This window comes from Colossoma macropomum, unplaced genomic scaffold, assembly GCF_904425465.1.
Source record: "Colossoma macropomum unplaced genomic scaffold, Colossoma_macropomum, whole genome shotgun sequence".
Lineage (NCBI taxonomy): Eukaryota > Metazoa > Chordata > Actinopteri > Characiformes > Serrasalmidae > Colossoma > Colossoma macropomum.
In genome coordinates, this window is record NW_023494789.1 from 43,697,323 (window position 1) to 43,703,322 (window position 6,000).

A 6,000-nucleotide genomic window follows, 5' to 3' on the forward strand; every position below is an offset into this window, starting at 1 on the left:
GCTCATGGCAGAATAACTTTTATCTCCATTGGTAAATGTTACAATCACAGTCAGTCACAGCCTTTTGCTCATTTGCAGAAAACATGCTATGATTAAAACAACATTGATCTATTTTCAAATGTACAATTGTAACCAGAGACAACAAGCTAGGAACCAAGATAAAACAACTTTGAACTAATAGGAAGTAAATGTACTTAACAGCTAACCTGCGTACTTTAGAGATCACATACCACCAAAACTTAATTCAAAAAAAGCACTTGGTTCACTCTCTTCAACATCTACACTTCTGTTTATTTTCTTAAGCAGATCAGGGCTGCCCACAGTTAGACCATTAGGACTTTTAATTTGGCCCAACAGAAAGAGAGAACAAACTTTTTATATACCATGTATAACTTTCAAAATTATTATCTCCAGGTATTTGGAAAACACAAACAATAATAAACAAATGTACTTGAGTAGTAATATAAAGACCTATATTGTTTCACCACGTAAAATTACATAATAAACAGATTTTTGTTTAAATGTCCTTCATACTTCATACTTCATACTTTGACTTTAATATATTAAGACATGGCCTCCAGTGACGCTTTGTAAAATGCTGTACAGCTGTCTTATGTATTTCAAGAGTTTGCAGTTTTCTATTCTGTGTCTAGATTAAAAAAACAAACAAACAAAAACAAAACAGCACAGTTAATTCAGTACAGCAGAGCCGTGCGAACCAGAAAAAAAAGATCTATGGGAGGACAAACAAAAGACTGGCGGGAGTTTCAGACCAATTAGAGCGCGAGACTCCGCCTCTTGGACGTTCGGTTTTGAAGCGCGAGCGCTCTCCGCCGTTCTTCCGTTTAAAGCCAAACGCGACCGTTACGAGCCGTTTACAGTGAGCGAGTCTCTCAGGTCGCTAACGCGGGCAATTTTATCGAGTTTGTTTAGCGAGTGTTAAACCTCGATAAGACTCTCTTACATTCCTTACTAAGACAGCGCCACCTGCCGGGTGACGTTTTCAGCTCCCAGAAACGAGGATTTTCAGCTGCGTAGCTGACTAAGGTTAACTGACTGGATCGAGTGGAGTGGCGACTGGAGTTACGACTGCAACGGTCAGAATCTGCTTTCAAAAGGTGAGTAGTGACAAAATGCAAAATGAGTAAGCAGCCTCACTAACAGTCAGCTGGAGTAAACTTTTTTTTCTGTATTTCTGGGTCGATCTGCCGAGTGAAGACACCAGCGTTAGGTTAGCGTATGTAATTAGCTAGCTACCTAGCGGCTAAGCGGCGTGTCTGTTTATGCCTCGCGGCTGCGTCAGATGTCGCTTAGCACCCGCTCCCAGCAGCGCCCTGTGAACATTCACAGCTCTGTACAGCTGTCTCATCCCAGCAGCGCACTGTAAACATACCGCCCAGCTTCAGCTCTGTACAGCTGTCTCACCCAGCAGCGCACTGTAAACATACCGCCCAGCTTCAGCTCTGTACAGCTGTCTCACCCAGCAGCGCACTGTAAACATACCGCCCAGCTTCAGCTCTGTACAGCTGTCTCATCCCAGCAGCGCACTGTGAACATACCGCCCATCTTCAGCTCTGTACAGCTGTCTCATCCAAGCAGCGCACTGTAAACACACCAGCCACCTTCAGCTCTGTACAGCTCTCTCATCCCAGCAGTGCACTGTAAAAACACCGCCCAGCTTCAGCTCTGTACAGCTGTCTCAGCCAGCAGCGCACTGTAAACACACCGCCCAGCTTCAGCTCTGTACAGCTGTCTCATCCTAGCAGCGCACTGTAAACATACCGCCCAGCTTCAGCTCTGTACAGCTGTCTCATCCAGCTGCGCACTGTAAACATACCGCCCAGCTTCAGCTCTGTACAGCTGTCTCATCCAGCAGTGCAGCCATGGAAGCTCGTAAGGTTTGGCGGATGGACAGGTGAGATGTTACGCTAGTGTGCAGCAGAATCAGTCAGTTGAAGCATTGAGGTAGCTGGAACAAATGAAAGGCTGCCTCAGAATGAAAGATTGATCACAGTGCAGCAAGGTTAGCACACTGAACAATACAACAATGAAACTGAACATATTCTGTCAGTTTGTGTAGTTCAGAGAGGGTAGTAATAATCTTAATTTGCTCAGTTACATTTACTCTAGTAACGTCTTGGTGGATTTGTACTTTCCAGAATATTTTTAAAAGATATTATTTGTGCTTTATATTAATAATCTATCTTTTACTCAGCTACATTTTAGTCAGTAATATATAATGACCAGTTTGTTTTGTATTTACGTTCATTGTTTTGCTGCATTTACCTCATGTGTCTGTTTTGTTTTAGATGTTTCTCATCAGAAATCATCTGAAGCTGAGTGAGACTTAAGTTTTATTTTTTTTAAATAAACCTATATGAATGTCAGACAGATGTTTTGAATTGGTGGGTATTTCAAACAAATATATTTCATGAAGTATTTATTGTAATAGAGAAGAGCAGAATGTTTAGGTAAAACTGGGTTAGAGTACTCAAATATCTGCGCTTTGTTCATTCAATTTATTAGTATGTTATTTGCCATTACAACTGTGTTCAAAATATCGATATGGCAATATCACTGTATCAATATTTAACCGCGACCCAGAAGGATAAGCGGTTTAGATGATGTATGTATGTATGTATGTATGTATGTATCAATATTTATGAATTTACTTCTTCATGGTGCTTTAATGTGTAATACTGCAAGTCTCAGAGCGCTACAGTTTATAGCATACAGCATGTGGTAAACATGCTGTAATACAGTTTAGCACTTACTAATAATCATTTCATGTAATAATTCTCTGTGAGAGAGATTAGAGGCATTGAACTCTTCAGACGTCTGGTTCTTGTCACTCCCACTGTGAACAACTCTGACTCTGTAAGTTTTTCCACAGTGGAACATTTCATATCAGGCTACTTTTTTGCATCTTAATGATGAAGTTGTGCAGAAAAAATGGTGGAATTATCCTTTAACACAGCTTTTAACAGATACAGATATCAGTACTAAGCTCACACCTGCTTCAACAGCAAATGATCATTTCTGTCATGTGTTGACTTTGGCATGTTAGAGGATGAAAACAATAGAATTGTGCATTATCTAATCAGTTATGTTGTTTTCAATCCTTCCAAAGGAACATCCTCTCTTTAGGCCTCATCCAGTATGGTGGCAGTCCATATCATTCTCAATACTCAGCTGTGCTCCTACCCAAGTGGCCTCATCTTGATGCTTCTTTCATCACACTGAACATCCTTGCCTGAGCATCAGCTGTGCTTGTGAGCTGGGTGCCACACTGGAGTTCATACATAGGTATTATTTAAAGCCTTGTCACATTTCTTTGTGTACTGAATGCCTGAGTCAATTTTAGATGAGTAAAAGTATGTATACTGTACATTATGTTCTACATATAAAGGGAATATATAATATAAAGGGCTTTCCCTTTCATTTAGTGTGTTATGTAGATTTTGTGCATGTAAATGCAAAGACACAAAGCTGAAAGTTCAAGCCAGAGGGAGAAACTCTCTCCCACAGAAACCACTTTTCTCAGCTGCCTGAGGGCTGGAGTTAGTTGGAACTCCAGCTATTTTCCTTTGTTACAAGATGATGTAATCCCATAACACTATCCTTATTGCCCACCTACCAGCGAGCTCGGCACGCCCTCACACAACGCAACGCATCGCATCTACCGGAGGCCGTGTATTGGCAGACTGCTCTGCCGCTTGACCAGTCAGAACCAAGTGGGCGAGTTGACCGATCAGAGCGTACTGGGTTCATCAGGAAGGAGGAGTTTAAAGACACAGGAGCTCTAACAGAGCGTTTCAGACAGAGGGTGAGTAGAGATTCACAGTATGAGAAAAATTTATTTGTTTTTGGAACACTGAAGCTTGTAAATATATTATAGTAGACCCCAAAAATAAAATTATGAACATTGGAAATTAGCATAATAGGTCCCCTTTAAATCCAGCCTGCTTGTGTATGCAGATCCAAAAGTAATTTCAAATTTATTGTCTTAAAATTGATTTTTCAACAGATGCATTCCCTCATATCTCTGACAAAGAAGACTAACACTGAGAAAAAACAGAGGAAGAAGCGATGGGCTGTGATTCTGACAGCTCTCTCACTCATCATGGATTTAACTCTAAAAGGAGAGATCAGTAACATTAGCAGTGTGATATCAGTAATGTTAGTGTTCAGGCATTATGGCATGGACATATGCACATCGAGTTATCTGTGTCCTGTTTCCTGTGTCCACATATGTCCACATAAAATGTCCACAGCTTGGCTCTATTCCAGCTACCAGCACATCTGAGTCTGGTATTAATTGTTTGACAGCTGATCATTATCTGGCTCAGATATGTTAGGAGTGCTGCTGGGGTTCAGACCTCTGTATTACTCTGTTGGTCAGTTTTTCTTTTCAGTCCATATGAATTTGTCTTAAAATTGTTTCCCATCATTTATAATTGTTCATAGTACTACGTTGCTAATAACTTTAGCATAACTTATATACGGAATAACAGCAGACCTTAAAATCAGATTTATTTGTTTGTGGAACTGTGTATTTAGTGCAGTATATTCCAAATTTCTATTCAAAGTCAGTTAACATGTTTTTCCTTGTCTGTAGCACATATGAAGTGTGACGATGCTATTGTACTATGCATATACACAGTTGTAAATGGTGGGGGATCTATTGATTGAAAAAAGCAAGTTTATCCTTTTCAGAAGGCAGCAACCATTTCAGAATGGCCATTGTTTGTATTTGTTTTCCTGTAATATTGAAAAAAAAAGTTCTTTTCAGTAGTCTTATTTCCCTAGGTTTAAATTATATATTTATTTTCTGAGGCATAGTTGAAATCTATCATTATTATCATTATTATTATTATTATTATTATTATTATTTATAAGAATTATTATTTAATTTTGTGCCTTTAGATGTATGGGTGTAGAATTTTCAAAAAAAAGTTTACCAGTGGATAAACAATAAACAACAATAAACAATAACTGTAATCTATATTTTTTAGGCTATGTGTACTGTTTATGGGCTATGGATGGGCTTTGGATTGCTGAATAAATTATTTGAATGTAGAAGTATTCAAGATTTTTAACAGATTGACAAGGAAATACAAAACTAAAATTTTAATATATGTGCATTATTATTATTATTGTTATTATTGTTATTATAAAAGTTGATAAAATGACACTTGCATTAAGAAATGAAACGTCTGTAAAATAGTAATTGTAAAAATGTTTTCATTAAGGGTTAATTACTATAAAAATAGTATTTAAAAGCACTGAATTAGATTTTTAAATTTTGCAGCGGCACTGTATTAAAAAATAGTTGCATTAGAGTCTTCCCTCACACTACCACCATGTTGAAGACATGGTCTGAACTCACAAACAAATTTTCATCCTATCACTGATTCCCTAAGCTTTTCTAACGCAACAGAAACATTTAAAGGGCAATTCCACATTATTCTAAATTTTGCATAATCCTGTCATTGCAATGTAAACAAAGTTATTTAGTGGTTTGATATAAAATGGCTCACTGTAGAGAAAGTTACAGACTGGGAAACGTGCCTATTATCATCATTATTATTATTATTACTTTTATTGTTAAATTTGTTCTGAGATTTGTCACTGTAGTATGTCCTAAGGTATGTAATGTTTGTATGTTTATAAAATAATATATATGAAAGTCAATAATACTATTATGCATCCTACATAAATAAAAAAATAAATAATTTAAAAAATTCAATTTTTTAGCTTTTGCTATATATAACGTAAAATGTTTACATTTTAATATTCCTTTAAAAAACAAAAGTAAAATATTTATTTAAAAAAATGTTTAGGTAAAATTTAAAAATGAATATTATGCATCTTACATCTTGAGACATCTTGGGATGTTATTATAGCCAAGACATCTTAAGATCCATGTCTATAGACGTCTTAAAGACATGTCTTCATTTTTTTAAGACATGCCTTAAGATGTCCTAAGATGTCTTCATA